Source organism: Pelophylax lessonae, assembly GCF_965119305.1.
Source record: "Pelophylax lessonae genome assembly, chromosome: 11".
NCBI classification, from domain to species: domain Eukaryota; kingdom Metazoa; phylum Chordata; class Amphibia; order Anura; family Ranidae; genus Pelophylax; species Pelophylax lessonae.
The window spans coordinates 109,563,258-109,575,360 of record NC_138778.1 but is presented as its reverse complement, the minus strand read 5'-3'; positions in this window follow the sequence as shown (position 1 = coordinate 109,575,360).

The window sequence follows — 12,103 nt, the reverse complement described above, 5'->3', positions numbered from 1 at the left end:
ATGGGCGCTAATTTTGCCCCTTCGTACGCAAACCTTGCGATGGGCCACTGGGAAACACGTTATGTTCTGAATAATAACCCCTATAGTTCACATATAGTTTTCTTTGGTCGTTATATTGACGACATCCTTATCATTTGGGATGGGGACCCTTCCGTGGTGGATAAGTTTGTTGCCCATTGTAACCAAAATTATATGGGCTTGAGCTTCACTTCGGTGGTTGATAAAGACCACCTAGCTTTTTTGGATCTAGATTTATATCATGAAGACCACCTTATATTAGCTAAGAACTACACTAAGCCCACAGCCGGTAACTCTTTATTACATTATAAAAGTTGCCACCACCCCCGTTGGCTAAATAACATACCAAAAAGCCAATTTTGTAGGTTAAGACATAACTGCACAAAACTTTCTGACTATGAAGATCAAAGTAAAATCTTGAAGAAAAAATTTGCAGATAAGGGTTACCCTCCAGATCTCGTTGAACAATCATATTCCCAATATATAGCGCCAGTTACAAAGATAAAAAAGAAGTCGGATGATGCTAACATGCAAATAAGATTTACAACACAATTCCATAACCGCCATCGACAGATGGAAAAAGTAGTGCTAAAACATTGGCCTTTACTACTTCAGGACCCGCATTTAAGAACACTACTGCCCAGTAAACCCAAGTTCTCATATCGGAAAGCTTCAAATATTAAGGCCAAAATCGCCCCCCGTAAAAGGAAAACAACTAAAACGCATCAGTCATCTCTCCTTTCCTTCTCCAATATGGTTGGCATGTACCAATGCCGTAAACCATTGTGTTTGACATGTCAGTATGTCACACATAGAAAAAAGGATTTCGTGGTCAAGGGGACCACGTATGGAATCCAGGAATTCCATACCTGCTCCTCAGACTTCATGGTCTACTGCTTAAAGTGTCCATGCGGCCTACATTATGTAGGCCGTACTATACGTACACTACGAGCTCGTTTTGGCCAACATAGACGGTACATACAGGAGGGAAAGGACATACACAGTGTCCCTAGACACTTTTTACATCACCACGGAAAATCTACTGATGGTCTGCAGGTATGGGTGATCGAATCTATTCCAAGTAGGTTCCCTGCGGCAGAGAGGTTCAAACGACTCTGCCAAAGGGAAACCTACTGGATATACGCCTTAGATGTCCTCTCGCCCGGGGGACTTAACGAAGAATTGGACGTCAACACTATCTTGTAAATGCAGACTGTACCCTATGGTTCTTTATTGATCCACGTTGATTGGGGCTTTTTATCTTTATTGATCCACGTTGATTGGGGCTTTTTATCTTCATTGCTGCTACTGTGAATAGTTTCCCAACATATTAATGAAATTATATCCCCCCTTTTTTTTTTATTTATTTATTTATATTTTTTCCCCTTCATATGCGTACGTACACGTGCGTGTGTGTGTATGTGTGTATATATATGTATGTATATATATATATATATATATATATATATATGTATGCACATGTGTCATTTTATATATATGTATATATGTGTGTATATTTATCTATTTTTTTATATATATATATGTATTTCTTTCTCCTTTATATACGGATGTGTTCGCACGATGATGGTGCGTTGTTATGCTAAAGTGCGTATTCACATTTCCGTGTATATTTTAACCTGTTGTTTTATATATATTTATGCCTTTTAATTCTCTCATTCCCCCCCCCCCCCCCATTTCTCCCCTTTCCCCTCCCTCTCTCCCCTTTGTAATATAATAATTTTTTATATATTTTTTTATATATTTTCTGTATATTCTTATATTTATTTTTATTCTCCCCTCCCCCTCCCCCCCCCTTTTTTTTTTTTTTAATCCCTCATTGTATTTTATTTATTTTTTTTCTTTCCTCTTTTCTCCTTTCTTCTTGCTCGTTCTTTTCGTTTCTTTGTTTCTTTCTTTACCATATTCCTTTTTTGTTTTATAATGATATGATGGTGTGCTATACAATTAGCTTATGTCTAATGATAGGTCTCATGCTTAACATGATGTACATTCAGGTAGTAGAATCCCTGGTTTGTACCGCCTTTTCATCATAATTAGTGCAGCTAGTGTGTATATATGACTGCGCTCTATCGGTATTTCAAGTCGTCTGAGGAAGGAGCGTTGTGCGCATGCTCCGAAATGCGTTACGTCATCATAGGTGGACAAGCGGCTCACCGCTGTTGCTGGACTGATCCTGCTCCCCCATTGGACTATCGAGGCGGCGTCATCTCCCGGCTGCTGGTTCGGCTGTGAGGAAGAGAGCGCCATGCCACGGGGTTGAGAGAATAACAGGAGAAGCCCACACATTACCTACATGTAAGTGTGCTATATTGTTGTTTAATAAATCGTGGTTGTATTACTGAGTGGCGCCTGTCCTTTCTAATTACATATGTGCCAGCGGGATTCCGGCTTCTGCCTGCTCACAGTGCTGCCTTCAGGAACCAACATCGGATTTTGCCACATTAGGATCAACATCCCTCCATTCCATCTACAGCTCAGTGCGGGTCCTATCCATCGGCACAAGCACCCAACACACCACTTGTCTCTTGTACAACTTCAAGGCGACCTCTATCCGACTTGTGCACATAGACTTCAATGGGAGTCACCTCTAAGTCGGATCCTTATCTATTTTCAAGCGACTGTGATCAGACTTTCCAGGAAGAAGAAAAAGATTACCTAGGCATTCCCCACAGACAAAATTGCCTATCATTTAAGTCTAACAAACAGATGTGCATATCTCCTCAGGTGTCAGTCTAGACAGAAAAGTTAAACACATAAGCAGCGCTGGTAAAATTGTATAGACCAAAATTAGGTATATACACTGGTAAGTCCATACAAGTCCAAAGTTGGGATGGCCAATCACCATGGAGTGAAGTTGGAAAAAAGGAAACTATCACCACACCTCGTGGCAGCAGCTATAATTTAAAGCTATAATTTAATACTTTGTTTTAATTATTAAATATTCACATGTATTAGAGATTGAATATTTAAATACATTCGCTCTATACAACTTCCTAAACGCAGGGTGATTGAGATATATTTGTATATATTTTATAAGGAGTGTCCTTGACTTGATGCTATACTCTGATTAAAAAGGGTTTCTTTAATTTTTTTTGAGCAGTATATATATATATATATATGTATACACACACACGCAGTATATATATCTTGGGTATATCAATTCCTTGCAATGTATACTTAAAGCTATGTGAGGAATACATGAAGAAAGAAAGAGCAACGGGGACAGGGATTGTAAAAAAAAAAAGTGGATATGACTAACAAAAAGTAATTTTAAAGTGTCAGCAAAGTAAATGTCTGATAGATGAGGATGTGGCGACAGGTTTACCACCTGTCCTCTCCACCCAAAATTAAAATGGCCAGCATGGTAGGAGAGGAGCCGCACATGAAAACAAACAGGTAGCTAACTATTCCAGCAAAGTTCCCAGAAGCTCAACAGTAATTCCACAAACTGTCACCGGATTGTGGTTTTCTCAATCAGCGGAAACCCTTCTTTCTGAGATTGGTAGGGGCACAACCAAGCGAGTCAACTTCCTCCAGATGGTGGGTGAGGCTAGCAGGACTGTGATTAACTTTAACCACTTGCCGACTGCCGCACGACTATTTACTGCGGCAGTCTGGCTCTCCTGGGCAAACCGACGTAGGGCTACATCGCTCGCCCAGGAGCCTCTAGGGGGTGAGCGTGCGCAGCCAGAGGCGCGCTCCCGCCCCCGCTCGTTCCCGCACATCCCTGCGCGAGTGACCGGCGGCTCCGATGTCCGCAGGTCACTCGCGATCTCCCGCTGGAGAGGGAGAAAGGCAGGCGGCTAATGTAAACAAAGCCGCCTGTCATTCTCCCTGATGTAACTTAAGAGACTACACGATCCTGCTATGTAGGATCGTATGTCTCTGTTGTTACATCACAAGCCACGCCCCTTTACAGTTAGAATTACGCCCCTAGGGACACACTTAACCCCTTGATCACTAATAAAGTTAACCCCTTCCCTGCCAGTGTCATTTTTACAGTAACAGTGCATATGTATAGCACTGATTACTGTAGTAATGTCACTGGTACCCCCAAAAGTGTCAAAAATGTTAGTCAGGGGTCCGATCTGTCCGCCGCAATGTCGCAGTCCCGCAAAAAAAAAAAAAAAAAAATTGCAGATCGCCGCCATTACTAGTTAAAAAAAAAACAATAAAAATGACATTAATCTTTCCCTTAGTTAGTAAACGCAATAACTTTTGCGCAAACCAATCAAAATACGCTTATTACGATTTTTTTTACCAAAAATATGTAGCAGAAAACAAATTGGCCTAAAATAAAATTTAGATTTTTACATTTTTGTTTTTGGGAATTTCATATAAAAAAAATGTGAAAAATATTGTTAGCTTTTCAAAATTTACGCTATTTTTTTGTTTATAGCGCAAAAAATAAAAATCGCACAGGTGATCAAATACCACCAAAAGAAAGCTCTGTTTGTGAGAAAAAAAGGACGTCAATTTCATTTGGGTACAGTGTCACACGACCGCGCAATTGTCCATTAAAGTCATGCAGTGCCGAATCGCAAAATAGGCAAAATCCTCCGGGGCTTAAGTGTTTAACAGTGGCCAATCACAGTACTCTTCCACCTGAAAACAGCAACTACCCCCCCCCCCCCAGCACAAATACACCTAATCTCTTCTCCATCACAAGAGAAGGATGGAACTGCACGTGATCATCGCAGCTACAGCAAAGATAGAGAACCAATGTTTCCCATCTTGTACAATGTGTGGGGGCAAAGTGCCTCCCCCTCAGTGAATTCTGAGATCGGAATGCATTAGAGCGGCAGAAGCTGCGTCTCACTGACACTTCCCTGTGCTGCTCTGCTCATGAGGAGGGATTTGCGTAGTGGAAAAAAAAAGCTTTGCGTGCTGCTTGTGGCACCCGTGCCTGGGGGGTTGCCTACCCCTGGTCTAGCAGATATATAGAGTATACTATATCATTTTATTTTAATTAATACTGGTTGTACAGTTTCTGTAGAGCTTCTTTTACATTTGCCAATATCCATGTAGCACAAGGGCCCTACCTAAACAATTGTTTCAATTTGTAGCCAATCACAAAGACATAGTTCATAGTTGCTTCTCAAACCCATTGTAATGTATGTGTATAAACAAAAAAAAAAAAAAAAATACCAAAAAGTTTCTGTTAACCACTTTACGTCCAGCCGCCGCAGATGTACTGTGGCAGGCTGGCTCTCCCAGGCAAAGGCCCGTACATGTACGGCGCTCGTCTGGGAGGAGCTAGGGGGCGATCGCGCGCCACCGGCGGCGCGCTCCCGTCCCCGATCGTCATCGGGCAAAGCTGGCGTGAGTGTCAGGTGGCTCCGATGGCTGCCTGACACCGGCGATCTCTCCCCACTGACAGAGAAGGACGGACGGCTGATGTAAACACAGCCGCCCGTCCTTCTCCCTGACATGATCACAGAGACCATGCGATCCTGCTATAAAGGGTCTCATGTCTCTATAGTCATCTCACAAGCCCAACCCCCTCACAGTTAGAATCACTCCCCTAGGCTTACATTTAACCCCTTGATCACCCATAGAATTAACCCCTTCCCTGACAATGGCATTATTACAGTAACAGTGCATATTTTTAGCACTGATTACTGTAGTAATGTCACTGGTACCCCCAAAAGTGTCAAAAATGTCAGTTAGGGGTCCGATCTGTCCGCCGCAATGTCGCAGTCCCGCTAAAAATCGCAGATCGCCGCCATTACTAGTAAAAAAAAAAACAATAAAAATTACATAAATCTTTCCCATAGTTAGTGAACGCAATAACTTTTTTGCAAACCAATTTAAAATACGCTTATTGCAATTTTTTTTTTTACCAAAAATATGTAGTAGAAAACAAATTGGCCTAAAATGTTAAAAAATTTAGATTTTTACATATTTTTTGGGGAATGTTATGTAGCAGAATGTGAAAAATATTGTGTTTTTTTCAAAATTGTCGCTCTTTTTTTGTTTATAGCGCAAAAAATAAAAATCGCACAGGTGATCAAATAATACCAAAAGAAAGCTCGATTTGTGGGAAAAAAAGGACAACAATTTTATTTGGGTACATCGTCGCACGACCGCACAATTGTCCATTAAATTCAAGCAGTGCTGAATCACAAAATAGGGCCTGGTCATTAAGCAGCAAAATCTTCCGGTCTTAAAGTGGTTAAGACAACTTTGCAAAGAAATAATCTTTCTTCATAAATTTAGGTCAAAATATAGTCTGCTACATTTCATTTGGTAAAAATAACCCAAATCAGTGTACATTATTTAGTCAGAAAGGCCCGCAGCAAAAAAAAAAAAAAATAAAAATAAGCGTAGGGCCTCATGGAAGGGTTTAATGGGCTACGGTCAGTCTAGGGTTAAGGCTGTTGGTTCAAGTGGAGGTCAAGGTCAGGGATTGGTCAGTGTCAGGTAGGTGGGGTAGTTAGTGAGAGAAGTGGGGGGGGTTTACTTACGGTTGCAGCACAATTCGCTGGGAGCCAAGGTGAAAGGATCCCCGCCCTCCCGCCCTGGATTGGTTAGTTCTAGGGGGATTGTTTTGCTGGTTGGGTTTGTTGGTGTATTGGGTTGGTGGGTTTGGTTGGTTTGTTTGTGCTGGGGGTTGGTTTTTTTTTTTTTTTGGGTTGGCGGTTGGGGGTCTTTGGAGGCGGTACAATCTGTTGTTGGTAACAAAGTTCATAGGGTGACCCATCTAGGTATGGAGCCCTCTAGTGTATCCCGGTTAATAGCGGATTAACGGGAAGTGGTAACAACGAGGTATCAGTGGTCAAGTGGGTTGTCCCTGAGCTGGTGTTTCGCGGCTGGGGACCGTTTAACGAGTTACACTGATACACAGTCAATTGGAATTTGGTGCCTCCCAAGACCAACAACTCATTTAGGGGATACTGGAGTATTTATGGTTATGTTAATATTTATGTGTTTTGGTTAATTGTGTTAATAAATGGCCCACCGGGCCACTTTTCTCCAAACTGGTGTCACGGGTGTTTCTTTATAGTTTAAGGAAGTGGTTTAGGGGTTAGGGGTAGTAGCCTTAGGAATACCCTTATTCATGAGTTTGACACCCCTGCTCTATAACATTCACACAATTTCATTTTGGGCCGCATCAGCATTATGGTTGCCCTCAAAGGGCCGGTTGCATCTGTAATATTAGATGTCCAGAGCACCCCACCCCTCTTACATCAGATGTCAGGAGCCCTCCACCATCAGAAGTCAAGAGTCCCGACCCTCCCTTACATCACAGTGCACCCCTCGTACCTTGTGCTGCTGCTGGGAAGAAGAGTCTGGAGGAGGACCAGAAGAGGGCTGGAGTCTGCTGAATGCAGAGACCAGGGGAGGCAGAGACAAGGGAGTGCTGCGGCTGCAGAGAGAGGCGCAGGATCTGTAGGACGAGTTCTGTCTCCCTCCCTGTTGCTGACTGCTGAGATAAGAGGGCAGAGACAAACCTCTCCAGGGCTGCACAAGGGGGGTACTGCAGCTGCAGGAGAGGTTCGAGGACCACATGAAATGGCCTGGAGGGTCAGATCTGGCCAGCGGGCCTTGTGTTTGACACATGTGTTGTGGAGTCTTCAAACTATGGTACAAATATTTGAAAATCGATAAATCCTGATGTACTGACGGTCTACCTCAATTCTTGAGGCCCTAAAATGCCAGGACAGCAAATATCTCCCAAATAACCCATTTTTGGAAAGTACACAGTCCAAGGTGTTTAGTAAGAGGTATGGCAAGCTTTTTAAAGTTATAGATTTGGAAAAAGAATAAATTAAATGTTTTTGTTTTTTTTTACATACTTTCAACAGTGCAGTACAGCGTCATTATATGACTGGTGTTATCATGATCAGAAATACTGCCTTTTTTACCATTTGTTTTCTTTTTTACATTTTTTTTTTTACATTGTAATTTCTCATCTCAGTAATGATCACTGTAACAGCAATCGTTTGAACTGTCATTAATGGCTTTCATTCATGACTCATTGTTTACTATTGTGATGCTGTGATTGGCCCAAGTACCATGTGATCACAGGTGACCAATCACAGATCACACACAGTAGAAAACAATGAGATTATGAATGGATTCTATTCATTACTTTGTTGCATGTGATCACACAGCGATCACATAGTATCTGGGCTGCTCACAGCGGCCCGATACAAAGCAGCACAATCTACTGTGTCGCATAATCACCGCAACATATAGGTACGTCTAGGTGCCTGGGGAGGCAAAACCTTTTTTTTTATTTAGTAGGGGAGGATTACAACTAGTGAACGACCGATATCGGTTTTTCGTTGCCGATACCAATATTTTGGCCAATGCATATCGGTATCGGCCCATATTGGCCGATATTTCTTTCTTTTGAGAGGTACTTTTGTGGAGGGATCTGGGGGTCTAAAAGAACCCAAATCCCTCCTCTGCACTTAAAAGCATTCAAAATGCCAAGTTTGGCTGTTTTGAATGCTGTCATTTTTTTTGATCTGGCGCCAGACAGTACCCAGAACCAGAAGTGATGTCACTCATGACATCTCTTCCGGGTTTTTTCATGGAGACCCAATCAGAGCCGAATGCGGCTTTGATCAGGTCTTCAGAGGCCTTGCAGGCTGGTTGCCTGGGTCTCCCAGTGGGACGGGAGACCAGGGCAAGCCGTGGAAGGCGGCGGGGGGGACGTCCCCTCCCGCTCCTTGTAATGACAGCCGAGCGGCTTCTCACCCGCATCGGTTGCCAATACAAGACGGCTGACCGTCGGCTATGGATGCCAGTACCGGGGTGATGCCTATACCTGCAGGCATCACTCCGATACATGCACTTTCCGAAATATCAGCAATATCGGTAACCTCCGGGGCTGATTCCGATATATCGGGAAAAGTGCATATCGGCCCTCGATATATTGGCTTTGGCAATAATCGGTCAATCCCTACTTACAACCCCTGTTAGATTGTTTTTTTTTGCCATCTGTGTTTCATTTGGCAGATTTCCATTTACTTCTTGTACCCTAGCCAGAACAGGAAGTGAGAGGTAATCCCTTCAAAGTGAGGGAATCACTGGTTTTCACCAGAACTAGTGTCCATATTAGAATATGTTCCCCTTAATTCCTGTTCTGGTGATAACTTTAGGTGATAATGGTAAACAGGACAAACAGAGAGGGTGAATAGGGGGCAGACAGTAATAAAAAAGGACAGGTTTGTAAGTAGATGTAGTTAGTTAGCTGGCCACTAGATGGTTCTGTTCCCAGTATAGAATGGTAAAGTGACAGTTATAGGCAACTGATAGTTCCCCTTTTAGAGAAGTCCCTCCCTAGGCCAGCCATAGACAGTGCAAATTTTTTTCCTGCAGCCACAGGTTTTTTGCTGGGAGAAGACAGTAAGACAGTGATTATTGCTAGCAGCTATAGCAGCCGCTAGCGATCATCTCAAGTGAATCTGTCAGACTGGTTGTACCCAAGTTATTCGATCAATCAACTTGGTACATTCAGCCTGCCCATTAACGGTTAAAATCTTGAACCTTCTAATGTCGGCCTTAGTAATGTAATGGGAGTAGTCAGCGACCCTATAAATGCCAGGATCAGAGTAGCCTTAAGCTGGATACACATTATACAACTTTTGTTGTTCAATTTCCTTTAGATTTACCTTCAACTATGTAGTAGAAGAACCGGCCTGACTGCATACAAATTGAAAGTATTTAGGTTTGACCTCATATTATACAGTTTTGGTAAATCTAAAGGAAAGTTGTACAAGAAAATTGTATGAAAGTTGTATAGTGTGTAGCCAGCTTTAGGCAGATGGGGCATGGGAGCCAAACACCCCAGAGCTATATATATGCATTCAGCTAATGCAAAGGCCCTGCACAGGACTGAAGCCACAAGTGAAGTGTACAGGATTCAGTGGGTGCAGCTGCAGACTTCCTGTCTCTAATACAACGTGAAGAGATTTGTGGATGGGATGCATAGGGATTCAGGGGCCAAGTCGGAGCCCTCTGAAGTGAGTACTAATGACCCTGGGAAAAAGAGAGTAAAATCAAAAAGCGCGCCCTTTGATACAAGCGAAAGATGGCTTACAAATGATGTACTAATGTTTTGCTCACAAGTGACTGCTACCGTGTGTTCACTGTTTTAACTAAAGAGAAAAGTGCACTGTCTCTAAGTATCTGTCACACCAAAAAGTGAACAATTCATATATAAATAAATAATATAAAAAAAAATTAATAATATTTCATATAGTGTGCAAAATCGCATTAAAAGTTTAGTGGGGAAAAAAAACAAATAAAGAGAAAAAATAATATAGTGTATACCAGCCCTCAAAAATTCAACTCGCCTGCTCGCATTTTGCGAGTGGAATTTTGAGGATGGCGAGCTGTGCCTGCCGCCGCCGCTCACAGCAGCCTGCGATTACTTTCTTCTTTACAAAAGGATGGGCTCTGGGAGCAGAGCACTGCGCCCTGAGCCCACCCATTGTGTTACAATAGCGAATGAATATTCGTTATTGTCACAGGGATCCTCCTCCTGATCCTCCTACTGGCCAATCAGGAGGCAGGTGTATCCTGATTGGCCAAAAGGCGAACGATTGTAACTGGCCGAGGAGGAGGAGGAGGAGGAGGGAGACATGGAGGACGCGCAGGATTGATGAGAAGCCGCCCGCTGCAGGTAAGTGCACGCTCAGGGGAGGACTGGGAAGGGGGGCTGGGTGGCAATTGCCCCCTGGGCCACTCTGATGCTGGGTAAAAAGGCCGAACTCAGGGCTGGACGAATGTAGGGGCCAGACACTGTATACAGCTGCCAGTCGCTGCTACACAATGTAATATTTGCAGAGCTGCAGCGGCACAGTTTGAGTGTGTAGAGTACGCTCCTGTACCCGGCTGGCACAATACTAACATGGTCACTTCCCTGTCAGGCAGAGTGATCTCCATCCGCCAGGAGCTTCCTAGGCCCTGCCTGGCGTGATGTCATGTATTTTTGTTAAACCTCCTTTTTTGCTTTAACCGCTTGCCGACCGCCGCAAGTAAATTTACTGCGGCGGTCAGCCCCTGCCAGGCAGAGTGACGTTAATTAACGTCACTAGCCTGGGAGGGTCTGGGGAGCGAGCGCGCGCCGCCGGAGGCGCGCTCCCGCTCTCGCGCGGTCACGGACCCCCCCGCGCGTGTGACCGGCGGACCCGATGTCCGCCGCTCACTCGGCGATCGTCGGGGGAGAGGGAGAAAGTCAGGCAGCTTGTGTAAACAAGCTGCCTGTCATTCTCCTCGGTGTTAAAACACTGATCAGACAGATCTACTATGTAGATCTGTTGATCAGTGTCCTTTCACCTCAAGCCACAGCCAATCACAGTAGAAAGCACGCCCCTAGGGACACACACAGCCCCTCCCTCCCAAATAAAGTTAACCCCTTCACTACCAGTGTATTTTTACAGTAACAGTGCATATATATAGCACTAATTACTGTAGAAATGTCACTGGTAACCCCAAAAGTGTCAAAAATTTCAGTCAAGGGTCCGATCTGTCCGCCGCAATGTCGCAGTACCGTAAAAAAAATCGCAGATCGCCGCCATTACGCGTTAAAAAAAAAACAACGAAAATGACAAAAATCTTTCCCTTTGTTAGTAAACGCGATAACTTTTGCGCAAACCAATAAAAATACGCTTTTTGCGATTTTTTTTACCAAACATAGGTAGGATAAAACAAATTGGCCGAAAATGTTAAAAAATTTAGATTTTTACATTTTTTTTGGGGGAATTTCATATAAAAAAATGTGAAAAATATTGTTATTTTTGCAAAATTTACGCTCTTTTTTTGTTTATAGCGCAAAAAGTAAAAATCGCACAGGTGATCAAATACCACCAAAAGAAAGCTCTGTTTGTGGGAAAAAAAGGACGTCAAATTAGTTTAGGTACAGCGTTGCACGACCGCGCAATTGTCCTTTAAATTCACGCAGTGCCGAATCGCAAAATACCCCCTGGTCGTTTAGCAGGAAAATCCTCCGGGGCTTAAGTGGTTAAATAACATTAAATTATGTTACCACATTGAATTAGGTTTGTCTTGATTCATAACATCAATATCTGTTATGAAACCAGGTGGG